Raw genomic sequence first — 13,293 nt, 5'->3', positions numbered from 1 at the left:
AAGTAAGCAAATCAAATCAATTAATGTGAACGGGACGGAAGAGAGGAGGGTAGGTGGAGGCGAGTGGTTACGAGTCAAAAGCAATGTTAAAGAGGTGGGCTTTCAGTCTAGATTTAAAGGTGGCCAAGGATGGGTCAAGACGTAGGGGCTCAGGAAGTTTATTCCAGGCGTAGGGTGCAGCGAGACAAAAGGCGCGAAGTCTGGAGTTGGCAGTAGTGGAGAAGGGAACAGATAAGAAGGATTTATCCATGGAGCGGAGTGCACGGGAAGGAGTGTAGGGATGGATGAGTGTGGAGAGATACTGGGGAGCAGCAGAGTGAGTACATTTATAGGTTAGTAGAAGAAGTTTGAACAGGATGCGAAAACGGATAGGGAGCCAGTGAAGGGTCTTGAGGAGAGGGGTAGTATGAGTAAAGCGACCCTGGCGGAAGATGAGACGGGCAGCAGATCTCACCTGCCTGTCTCCACGGCTCCGGGCCCCCTTCATTCAAAGCGGCAGTCGCAGATCGCCTCTCTTCTGGCCTTCCTTCCCTGTGTCCCACCCTCGCGAAAACTGGAAGTTACATCAGACGAGGGCGGAACACAGGGAGGGAAGGCCAGAAGAGATGGATCTGCAACTGCCGTTTTGAATGAAGGGGGCCCGGAGCCGTGGAGACAGGCAGGTGAGATCGCGGACTGCAGCAGCAGGGGGAGCGACGGGGGGCGAAGGCGGGGCGACCTTGCCCCGGGCCCAGCCTAGTCTCTCGGCGGCCCTGCAGGAAACAGATGCTAATGCGTTCTTTCACTTTCGGGTTTGCTCAGATTCGCGCATATCAGGGGCATAGCCAGACCTCAACGGGAGGGGGGGGGCAGAGCCCAAGGTGTGGGGGCACATTTTGGCCCACCTCTCTATCGCCACCCTCCTGCCACCACTTCCGCCTCCCACGGACGCTACCGCATCCCCACTTCCGCCCTCTTGCCGCCGCTTCCGCCTCTGCCACTGTGAAACTACATTGGCTGGCGGGGGTCCCCAACCCCCCTCACTTAAAGTGTTTGTCCCATGCTGGTCTCACATTGCCTGGTGCCCTGTTCTGTTTTTAGTCGCTGTGCACATTTGTTTTAATGAAACTGAGCATGACAAACACTTTAGTTGCCAAACTGGGGGCCCCAGAGCCAATTTAGGGGGACACAGGCCCCCCATAGCTATGTCACTGGCACACATTTGTTTCTCACTACTGACACTTAAGGGCTTGCAAGGTTTATAGCAAGGTTATAGCATACAGGAATCTGAGTGAAGTACCATCAGAGGCATTGGACTCCTGATGCAGGCCGGTTGGCTGAAACACAGGCCCGTGTTGATTCATGCCTTCTTTTGAATAAAAGTTTGAACAGCACTATTATTGACTGTTTTCCCTTTGTCATCTTAGATATTATTGTCATACATCTTGTAAAAATTGATGTAGACTAGTAATAGTAGTGGGTAATCCTTTGATCCAAGGATAGTCTCAGGAACGGTCTATTCGTGGTAGGGATGGCAGAACACATTTTTGGTTGGAGGGGCCAAGCAAACTATTATTTGGTCCCACCCATAAGCTCTCAGGCAAAATGTTGGTGGGGTCATTTGAGGTGGTTCAGGACTTTGGTCTGTCCACAGAAATGACAGAGGAGCAATAGCCTCAAGACCTGGGCTTCTTTCTGTTTTCTTTTTCGCTGTCTCTTGTCTCCTTTGTGTGTAAAATGCTTCATCTCAAAGCAGGCTGCTGTTAACTTGAGGATGCTTTGCCATAGTCCAAAGTCAATAGCCAGCTCCTGCCAGTTTTGTGATGCTGGGTTCTGTTCTCTTGAGGTCTGACTTAAAGAGCCTTTGTACCAGTTTCTCTGGAAGGTATGAGGTGTCTGCCTAGGAAGGAGTTGGGAGTATATGGATTATTTATGTAGTGTAAGCTAAGGCTCACTAAGGGATCCTTTTTACCAAGCTGCGAGGAAAGGGTCCTGTGCTAGCAGCGGGGGGCGTTTTTCTCATGCGTCAGGGCCGTTTTTTCTGCAGCCAGTAAAAGCCCCCCCCCCCCCCCAAGAAAAATGGCCATGCAGTGAGATAACTGTTACTGCGTTTCCATGTGGCAGGGAGCCCTTACCACCACCCGTTGAGGTGGTGATAAGGGCTCCAACGCTAACCCGGCGATAATTACCACTGAGTTATCGCCGCACATGCCATTTCCGGGGGTTTTCTTTTTCTCTGGAAATGGCATGTGCTTAGGGTGGCGGTAAGCCCACGTTGGGTTTATCGCCACTCTGTTAAAGGGCCCCTAACTTCTGAATATTTTCCCCAAAATTTCTATGCCGCCTTCCCATTCTAATCAGTCGGTCAAAGGACGTAACAATAAATCACATAAAATGCAATTTATAAAAAACTAAACAAACAGCAGAAAATTATCTCCTTCCACAAAAGGAACTGTACTGTTATATTAGATCCACTGTTTCCCGGGATAAGCTCTGTATTAATACATTCTATTTATGGAGACAGCATTTACCTAATAGCACCCTACTTATTTAACTATGGCATGCTATGTATTGAACCCTTAATGGTTTTTGAATATAGTTCATTTTAGTTTTGAGTGTTACTCTATTTTCCATAGAAAATGAACACAGGTTATCTATACAAACTTAGGTTCTCAAAACTAAGTGACCACCATAAGTCAATATTTGTTTGCAGTGAGGAAGCTATTGTTAAATTTGTCTTTCTTGATAAAGATCTATGAATAAACCTGACAACTGCAAATGGTCTCCTCTCACAGTCCTGTGCTAGTTACTTGTGGCTCCAGCATGGTGCAATCTGGGGGGGGGGGGGGGGGGGTATGGAGACAGAGATAGTGACAATCTTGGTGACAACAAGACTGTCAAAGGGAGTGGGGAAAGGAAGAGATATCAGACCAAATAAAATCCTTCCCCTGTGGTGAGAGACAAGACTTGAGAATCCACAGTAACCCAGAGTGAAGGGGTAGCCTAACTGGGCTCAATTCCCACTGCAGCTCCTGGTATAGGAGCCAACATTTCAAAATTATTGGGGGTGCTAAACCCAATGGAAATAACCCCTCCCTGGACACATACAAGGAAGTTTCTCAATATTGGGGGTGCTCAAGCACCCACAGCACCCACAGAGTCGGCTCCAATGGCTCCTGGTGACTCTGGGCAAGTCACTTAACCTTCTTTTGACCCAGGTACAAATAAGTACCTTTATATACTATGCAAACTGCTTTGAATGTAGTTGCAAAAACCACAGAAAGGTGGTTATATTAAGTCCCATTCCCTTTCCCTCATGAGCAGGAATGGGAAAGAGCAAGCTCTGTCTGAAATTGTGAGGCCTCCCTTTGCACCATGTCCTTTCCCTCATAATGCTTTAAGACAGAGGGAAAGGGAAAGCAAAATGGGACTTGATATACCGCCTTTCTGAGGTTTTTGCAACTACATCCAATGCAGTTTACATATATTCAGGTACTTATTTTGTACCAGGGGCAATGGAGGGTTAAGTGACTTGCCCAGAGTCACAAGGAGCTGCAGTGGGAATCAAACTCAGTTCCCCAGGATCAAGAATGTTGACCTTCTTCTATTTTACCCTTTTGTACTTCAAATTAAGTAATAGGGATGGGCATTTGTTTGAAACGAATGCCATTCACCATCAAGAGCACACACTATGGGTCAAATTCTATAAGTAGCGCCTAAAAATCAGCACTGAAAATTTTACACACTTAGTGCAATTCTATAAGGGGTATGTGTCATTTATAGAATCGCACATAGTACTTAACTGTGCCTAACTATAGGTGCAATTAGACTTGCTATGAGCAAGCTTAGTTGTAGGCGCCTACAGTTAGGTGCAATTCTATATATATATGTGCATAAAATGTACGAACGCCCCCAGAATGCCCCCAAAACACCCTTAGCCATGCCCCAAATAGTTACTCAGGATTTATCCACAGATTGTTATAGAATACGATTTGTGTATAAATCCTAATTAGGGCCAATTAGTACTAATTGGTTATCAACAATTATCAGCACTGATTGGCTCGCCTAATGGTTAGTGCAGCGGACTTTGATCCTGGGGAACTGGGTTCAATTCCCACTGCAGCTTCTTGTGACTGTGGGCAAGTCACTTAACCCTCCATTGCCCCAGGTACAAAATAAGTACCTGAATAGATGTAAACCGCTTTGAATGTAGTTGCAAAATACCACAGAAAGGCGGTATATCAAGTTCCCTTTCAGTTATTCAATTAAGTTATGTAAGTTAAATTGGGTGTGTGCCCAATTTAGCAAGTGTAACTCTAGGCACCATATATAGAATTTGGGTGTATGTGCATAGTAGGCTGGTTTCAGTAAATGGTGCCCAAATTTGGACACTGAAAAAAATTAGCACTATTCGCTATTCTAGAAATGGCACTACAAAGAGAACATAAGAATATCCATACTGGGTCAGACCAATGGTCCATCTAGTCCAGTATCCTGCTTGTGACCTGGCCAAACCAGGTCACAAGTACCTGGCAGAAACCTAAATAGTAGCAACATTCCATGCTACCAATCCAAGGGCAAGCAGTGGCTTCCCTGTGTCTGTTTCAATAGCAGACTATGGACTTTTCCTCCAGGAACTTGTCTAAACCTTTTATAATCTAGATATGCTAACTGCTGTAACTATATTTATTTTAGTTTTATTTATTTGGATTTTGCTCACACCTTTTCTGTAGTAATTCAAGGGGAGTTACATTCAGATATACTGGGTATTTTTTTTTTAATCTCTGGAGGGCTCACAATCTAACTTTGTACCTGAGGCAATGGAGGGTTAAGTGACTTGCCCAAGATCACAAGGAGTAGCAGGTGCACTCTGGAACTCTTTGCTGGGGGGTGAGTGGAGGAGTGGCCTAGTGGTTAGAGTACCTGTTTTGACATCTAGAAGTGGCTGGTCCAAATCCCACTGCTGCTCCTTGTGATCTTGAGCAAGTAATTTAGCTCTCTATTACCTCAGGTACAAAATTAGATTGTGAGTCCTCCAGAGAAATACCCAGTGTATCTGAATGCAACTTACCTTGAGCTACTACAGAAAAGGTGTGAGCAAAATCCAAATAAATAAAACTAAAATAAAAATATAGTTACAGGAGCTAGCATATCTGGATTATAAAAGGTTTGGACAAGTTCCTGGAGGAAAAGTCCATAGTCTGCTATTGAAACAGACACAGGGAAGCCACTGCTTGCCCTGGGATTGGTAGCATGGAATGTTGCTACTATTTGGGTTTCTGCCAGGTACTTGTGACCTGGTTTGGCCAGGTCACAAGCAGGATACTGGACTAGATGGACCATTGGTCTGACCCAGTATGGCTATTCTTATGTTCACCTTGGAATGCCATTTCTAGAATAGCGAATAGTGCTAATTTTTTTCAGTGTCCAAATTTGGGCACCATTTACTGAAACCAGCCCACTATGCACATACACCCAAATTCTATTTATGGCGCCTAGAGTTAAACTTGTTAAATTGGGCATACACCCAATTTAACTTAAGTACATAAGTACATAAGCATTGCCATGGTGGGACAGACCAAGGGTCCATCAAGCCCAAGCAATTTGTCCCGCCCATCCTACAATTGAATAACTAGTCAATCAGTGCTGATAATTGTTGATAACCAATTAGTACTAATTGGCCCTAATTAGGATTTATATACATATCATATTCTATAACAATCTGTGGGTAAATCCTAACACGAGTAACTATTTGGGGCATGGCTAAGGGTATTTTTGGAGCATTCTGGGTGCATTCCTACATTTTATACATATATATATATATATAATTCCACCTAAATGTAGGTGCCTACAACTAGGCCTGCTCAAAGCAAGATTAATTGAATGAATTCTGTAATTCGGCGCACAACATTTTAAAACACCTCTGACATGCCCCTGGCCACACCCCCTTTTCAGATACATGCTATAAGAGTTAGGCGCCAGTTGCATATGCAAATTCTAATCAATGCCAATTAACAATTGGTTGCTTGTGCCCAATTATTGCTAGTTATGGGCTCGTTGATCAATTAAGATGCGCACATGGAACTTTTGGTGCCATATATAGAATCCAGAGGACTATGTGTAAGGTTAAATGGTCAGTATTCTCAATGGAGAAGAGTTAGTAGGGTTCCCCAAGGGTCTGTACTGGGACCGCTGCTTTTTAACATATTTATAAATGACCTAGAGATGGGAGTAACTAGTGAGGTAATTAAATTTGCAGATGACACAAAGTTATTCAAAGTCGTTAAATCAAGGGAGGATTGTGAAAAATTACAAGAGGACCTTACGAGACTAGGAGACTGGGCATCCAAATGGCAGATGACGTTTAATGTGAGCAAGTGCAAAGTGATGCATGTGGGAAAGAGGAACCCAAATTATAGCTACGTCATGCAAGGTTCCACATTAGGAGTCACCAGTGGCGTAGCAAGGGCGGGGCGGTGGGGGCGGTCCACCCCGGGTGTCAACAGGTGGGGGGAGGTGCTCTGCTAGCGGGTCCCTACCAGCTCCATCCACCCGGCAGCTGTGTGGTGCGGCGCCTCGCGTCTGCGCTGCTGTAAGAGAAGAAAATCGCTTCGTCGGCCCTTCCCTCACTCTGTCCCGCCCTCGAGGAAATAGGATGCTACATCAGAGAGCGGGACACAGTGAGGCAAGGGCCGACAAGGCGATTTTCTTCTTTTACAGCAGTGCAGTCGCTCGAGGTGCCAGAACTGATAGACAGGTGGGGACTGGGTCGGGGGGGGTGCCGTGTTGCCGTGTCACACCGGGGGGGTGCCGTGTTGCCCTGCAGCTGGGGGGGGGGGTGCACGCAGCAGCGATCCACCCCGGGTGGCAGTGAACCACAGAACGCCACTGGGAGTCACTGACCAAGAAAGGGATCTAGGTGTCATTGTTGATGATACGTTGAAACCTTCTGCTCAGTGTGCTGCTGCCGCTAAGAAAGCAAATAGAATGTTAGGTATTATTAGGAATGGAAAACAAAAATGAGGATGTTATGATGCCTTTGTATCGCTCGAATATTGTGTTCAATTCTGGTTGCCGCATCTCAAAAAAGATACAGTGGGGGAAATAAGTATTTGATCCCTTGCTGATTTTGTAAGTTTGCCCACTGACAAAGACATGAGCAGCCCATAATTGAAGGGTAGGTTATTGGTAACAGTGAGAGATAGCACATCACAAATTAAATCTGGAAAATCACATTGTGGAAAGTATATGAATTTATTTGCATTCTGCAGAGGGAAATAAGTATTTGATCCCCCACCAACCAGTAAGAGATCTGGCCCCTACAGACCAGGTAGATGCTCCAAATCAACTCGTTACCTGCATGACAGACAGCTGTCGGCAATGGTCACCTGTATGAAAGACACCTGTCCACAGACTCAGTGAATCAGTCAGACTCTAACCTCTACAAAATGGCCAAGAGCAAGGAGCTGTCTAAGGATGTCAGGGACAAGATCATACACCTGCACAAGGCTGGAATGGGCTACAAAACCATCAGTAAGACGCTGGGCGAGAAGGAGACAACTGTTGGTGCCATAGTAAGAAATGGAAGAAGTACAAAATGACTGTCAATCGACAAAGATCTGGGGCTCCACGCAAAATCTCACCTCGTGGGGTATCCTTGATCATGAGGAAGGTTAGAAATCAGCCTACAACTACAAGGGGGGAACTTGTCAATGATCTCAAGGCAGCTGGGACCACTGTCACCACGAAAACCATTGGTAACACATTACGACATAACGGATTGCAATCCTGCAGTGCCCGCAAGGTCCCCCTGCTCCGGAAGGCACATGTGACGGCCCGTCTGAAGTTTGCCAGTGAACACCTGGATGATGCCGAGAGTGATTGGGAGAAGGTGCTGTGGTCAGATGAGACAAAAATTGAGCTCTTTGGCATGAACTCAACTCGCCGTGTTTGGAGGAAGAGAAATGCTGCCTATGACCCAAAGAACACCGTCCCCACTGTCAAGCATGGAGGTGGAAATGTTATGTTTTGGGGGTGTTTCTCTGCTAAGGGCACAGGACTACTTCACCGCATCAATGGGAGAATGGATGGGGCCATGTACCGTACAATTCTGAGTGACAACCTCCTTCCCTCCGCCAGGGCCTTAAAAATGGGTCGTGGCTGGGTCTTCCAGCACGACAATGACCCAAAACATACAGCCAAGGCAACAAAGGAGTGGCTCAGGAAGAAGCACATTAGGGTCATGGAGTGGCCTAGCCAGTCACCAGACCTTAATCCCATTGAAAACTTATGGAGGGAGCTGAAGCTGCGAGTTGCCAAGCGACAGCCCAGAACTCTTAATGATTTAGAGATGATCTGCAAAGAGGAGTGGACCAAAATTCCTCCTGACATGTGTGCAAACCTCATCATCAACTACAGAAGACGTCTGACCGCTGTGCTTGCCAACAAGGGTTTTGCCACCAAGTATTAGGTCTTGTTTGCCAGAGGGATTAAATACTTATTTCCCTCTGCAGAATGCAAATAAATTCATATACTTTCCACAATGTGATTTTCCGGATTTAATTTGTGATGTGCTATCTCTCACTGTTACCAATAACCTACCCTTCAATTATGGGCTGCTCATGTCTTTGTCAGTGGGCAAACTTACAAAATCAGCAAGGGATCAAATACTTATTTCCCCCACTGTATAGTAGAATTAGAAAAGGCACAGAGAAGGGTGATGAAAATGATAAAGGGGATGGGACGACTTCCCTATGAGGAGAGGCTAAAGTGGCTAGTGCTCTTCAGCTTGGAGAAAAGGCGGCTGAGAGAAGATATGATAGAGGTCTATAAAATAATGAGTGGAGTAGAACAAGTAGATGTGAAGCGTCTGTTTACGCTTTCCAAAAATACTAGGACTAGGGGGCATGCGATGAAGCTACAATGTAGTAAATTTAAAACGAATCAGAGAAAATGTTTCTTCACTCAAAGTGTAATTAAACTCTGGAATTCGTTGCCAGAGAATGTGGTAAAGGCGGTTAGCTTAACGGAGTTTACAAAAGGTTTGGACGGCTTCCTAAAGGAAAAGTCCATAGACCATTATTAAATGGACTTGGGGAAAATCCACTATTTCTGGGATAAGCAGTATAAAATGTTTTGTACTTTTTTTTGGGATCCTGCCAGGTATTTGTGACCTGGATTGGCCACTGTTGGAAACAGGATGCTGGGCTTGATGGACCTTTGGTCTTTCCCAGTATGACACTACTTATGTACTTATGTGTAAACAGTGTACACTAAAGGGAATGTGCACTATGGGCCAGATTCTATATATGGCGCCTAAAAAATCCATGTAGTAAACATTTCCACCTAAGCATATTCTATAGGCGGTGCCTAGATTTAGGTGCAGTGTATAGAATATGCTTAGTTGATATCCCAGCACCTAAAAACTATGCACATCCATTTACACCAACAAAAATGTGGTGTAATTCCCTGAATTTAGATTTACGCACACTGGGACATATTCTATAACAATGCGTGTAAATTTGGGAACACCCATGGAATGCCCCTTTTGAACTGCATGCTTTAGAATTTAGGTGCAGTTCATTACAGAATACACTTAGCGAGTTGTGCACATAAATTCCAATTATTGCCGATTAGTGCTCATTATTACTTGTTAAGAGCTGTTAAAAACACTGATTGGCTTGTTAAACCAATTAAGCTACACACATTGTTATAGAATACACCTGGAGTTTGGCACAGATCTCTAAGCCAGGGTTATTTGCGCATAGTACATGCTCTTGATGACATTCATTTGAAAATGAAAAAAAACCCCACAAAACAATTGAACATGAACACAAAAAATGTATGGGTGCCATCCCTATTATATAACAGAACTAGCCGTTGAGCCCGTAAAAACGGGCTAGTAAAGGAAGGGGGGGGGGGTTGAAAGCCCCCCCCCCAGATAGGTCACCGCCGCCGCCCCCTCCCCCCGGAGTCCCCTCCGCCACCCCTCCACCCGGGCCGGGTATGTGGCTTCACTATTCAAACTGCTGGAACGCAGCACACAGCTCATCTGAGCTGCCATAGGCCTTCCTTCTTCTCTGCGTCTGTTCCGCCCTCATGTGACGTAACGTCGGCGAGGGTGGGACACAGGGAGGTAAGGAAGGCCAACGGCAGCTCAGATGAGCTGTGTGCTGCGTTCCGGCGGTTTGAATAGTGAAGCCAGGTACCCGGGCCAGGTGGAGGGTGGGAGGTGGCGGCGACTCCGGGTGGGTGGGGGGGGGGAGCATTGGCGACGGCGGTTCCTTCACTCACAGGTGCGCAGGTTCCCTCTCTGTCATGCCCCCGTCATCACGTATTGACGCGGGGCGGGACAGAGAGGGTCTCTACTGCGCATTTGCAAGTGAGTACGCCTCTTGCCATTTATATGTTTGATGAAATCATACTTTCCCAGAAATTCAAAAGAAACACACATATAAGATATTTTTTGAGGAGTGCTTTAAAGGCAAGTCTGATATAATGAAAGCAAAAATGTTGCTAAAGTGTCAGCAGACCAGCATCAAAATCTGGAAACTGTCTTTGTAATTATCCTCTCTGTATCTCATAATTATAGTTTCCTTACATTACTATTTTGTAACTCATTTTCTGTTTTTTTTTAAACTACAATCACTCAATGTATTACTTTGTTAACACATACAAAATTGTCATGGCAATAAAGTTATATCAATCTGAAATTCTGAATATAATTTACCTGAATGAAACTCACCTTGAGCTACTACTGAAAAAGGTGTGAGCAAAATCCAAATAAATAATAATAAAACAGATGGTGAATATGCCAATTAGAGTCTTCAGCATCCATATTTTATTTATTTAATTTATTTATAACATTTATATCCCACATCATCTCAAATAGGATTCACATTCAATGTGGCTCACAATATAAAAAAAGTAGAACTGACAAGCCAGCTTATAATCGAAAGTAATCGCTGGCCATCTTCCGACACAAATCAGGAGATGGCCGGCGATTTCTTAAAAGCGGCAAAATCAGTATAATCAAAAGCGGCATTTTTTACAGCATCGCCGCTTTCCCGTTGCTTCGCCGGCGAAAGTTCAAGGGGGTGTGTCGGTAGATTAGTGAAGGCGGGCATGGGCGTGGCTACCAGATGGCTGGCTTTTGCCGATAATGGGAAAAAAAAGCGGCGTTAAGCAGTATTTCGCCGGCTTTACTTGGTCCTTTTATTTTCACGACCAAGCCTCAAAAAGGTGCCCCAACTGACCAGATGACCACTGGAGGGAATGGGGTATGACCTCCCCATACTCCCCCAGTGGTCACCAATCTCCTTCCAAACTAAAAAATAAAACTAAAAACCTTTTTTGCCAGCCTGTATGCCAGCCTCAAATGCCGTACCCACCTCCATGACAGCAGAATGTGTTGTATCCTCCGACAGCCTTTTCCTGGTTGCGATGTGGCTCTCGGGTGAGTGTGACACCTTTTCTGTTAGATGCCCTGCAGAGTCACATTAGCAATGCATTGTGATGGGTGTAGGGTACTGGGCTCTATTCCCATGGTGCTTTTCCCCCCTACTAACTGGGTCAGAGTGTGCCCTGTTTTGTTTCCTGTTGTAGTCCATGCGGTAGTGGCCATTTTTGTAAGCCAGTTTTAGCTCCCTTTCCTGTGTTACCCACGTTAGAGAACGTAGTTCTTACCTTGAATGGTGCTGAAAGAGGGCATTGTACACCATTGTTGTGCTACTCAGCCACTGATCAGTTCTATATTATTAGAATATGGGTGAGGATTTCTTTTTTTGTACTCTGAAATGTAGCCTGGAGATCACTCTGGATATCTTGTAGTGATATCTGGAAAGACAGCAAGATTATGTCGCTAGTCATTACTGAAATATTAAAGTTACATTTCAGAGGTCAAAATATTGTGGATGTTATGTAGTAAGATTCAGGTTAGAAACAGTTCAACACAGAGCTTGGAAGAATGTTTGGGATGAAAATTGTCATGTCCACAGTTCATACAGATCTAGTCCTTTCTCAACATGAAACGGCATTTAGGGTGTCTGGATTTATGCCTGCCATTCTGCTCCTCATGCATGCAAGTGTCTTTTTGCCTTGCACCCCAGATAAATGGATTCCAACCGAGAGCGAAAGGAAGTGACCTCATCCACTTGTCTGCTCAACCACAAACTCAGGCTGCAAAGTGACATTCCATCCCATTGCTCTGCTTTTCACCAAATTCTCCCGCTCTTGAACTGCAGATCCTCAGAATAAAGAGCTAGAAAAACCTGGCTTTTGACAATCTCATTTCTCATTCCTTTCTTGTTATAGGTAATGTGGCTGAAAATGTGGTTTTAATTAGAACACTAATGAAAACTGAAAATCCAGACAGGCACTTGACAAACTCTGCTCCGCTTTATATTACATTTGTGCTAACTACAAAGTACCCAGCTGGGTGTAACATTATCTTTCTTTTCCTAGAGCATCCGCCTGACTTAAGCTGTATAATTAATGTGTACTTTGGCTGGAGGTCAGCTTACACTTGTGTTTTTTTTAATAGAATTTTTACATTTTTAGAGATGTTGTAATGTAGCTAACAACGGCATTACCTCCGTGCTAGCAGAGGGAGGGCCTGCAGGATTTGGGAAGGCTCACTGGCTCTCCTTCTTTCACAGATTTCTCTCCCTTTCATGTAAAAATGCCAAAAGTGTGAAGTTCCCAGCAATGTTTCATGTAAGGTTATCACACGCGACCAGCTTTTCTTACATGAGTACGCAGATGTGGAATGCACTACCAACTCACTTAAAAACGATAAATGAACTAAATAGCTTCCGCAAAGCTCTGAAAACTTATCTCTTTAACAAGGCCTACTAGGAGAACCCATAACTAACTACAACACAACACCTAAAACACCTTCCATTCTGAATGTCTTATTCTACAATTCCTTGACCAGATCCTCTTGCTTTCTCTAATTTCTTTGTAACACCAACTGTATTATTGACCCTGTTATGGTGATGCCATGACAGATCTTTGTAAGCCACATTGAGACTGCAAATAGGTGGGAAAATGTGGGATACAAGTGCAATAAATAAATAAATAAATAAATAAATAAATAAATAAATAAATAAATAATATATAGCTCTTTTTTTATTATTCCTATAGCCCTGTTAGCCATTTGCACTGCTGTACAGGTACATGTAACAGACAGTCCCTGGTCTCTGCCACTCATGACTGAGACCAACCACACATATAGGACAAACAGAGGATTATGGGAAATGTATTTTATTGTAGAAAATCAGAGAGTGTGAGGAGTAGGTTGCAGTTGTTAGGACA

Source organism: Microcaecilia unicolor, chromosome 9 (genome assembly GCF_901765095.1).
Source record: "Microcaecilia unicolor chromosome 9, aMicUni1.1, whole genome shotgun sequence".
Classification (NCBI taxonomy): domain Eukaryota; kingdom Metazoa; phylum Chordata; class Amphibia; order Gymnophiona; family Siphonopidae; genus Microcaecilia; species Microcaecilia unicolor.
Note: the sequence above shows the minus strand (reverse complement) of the source record.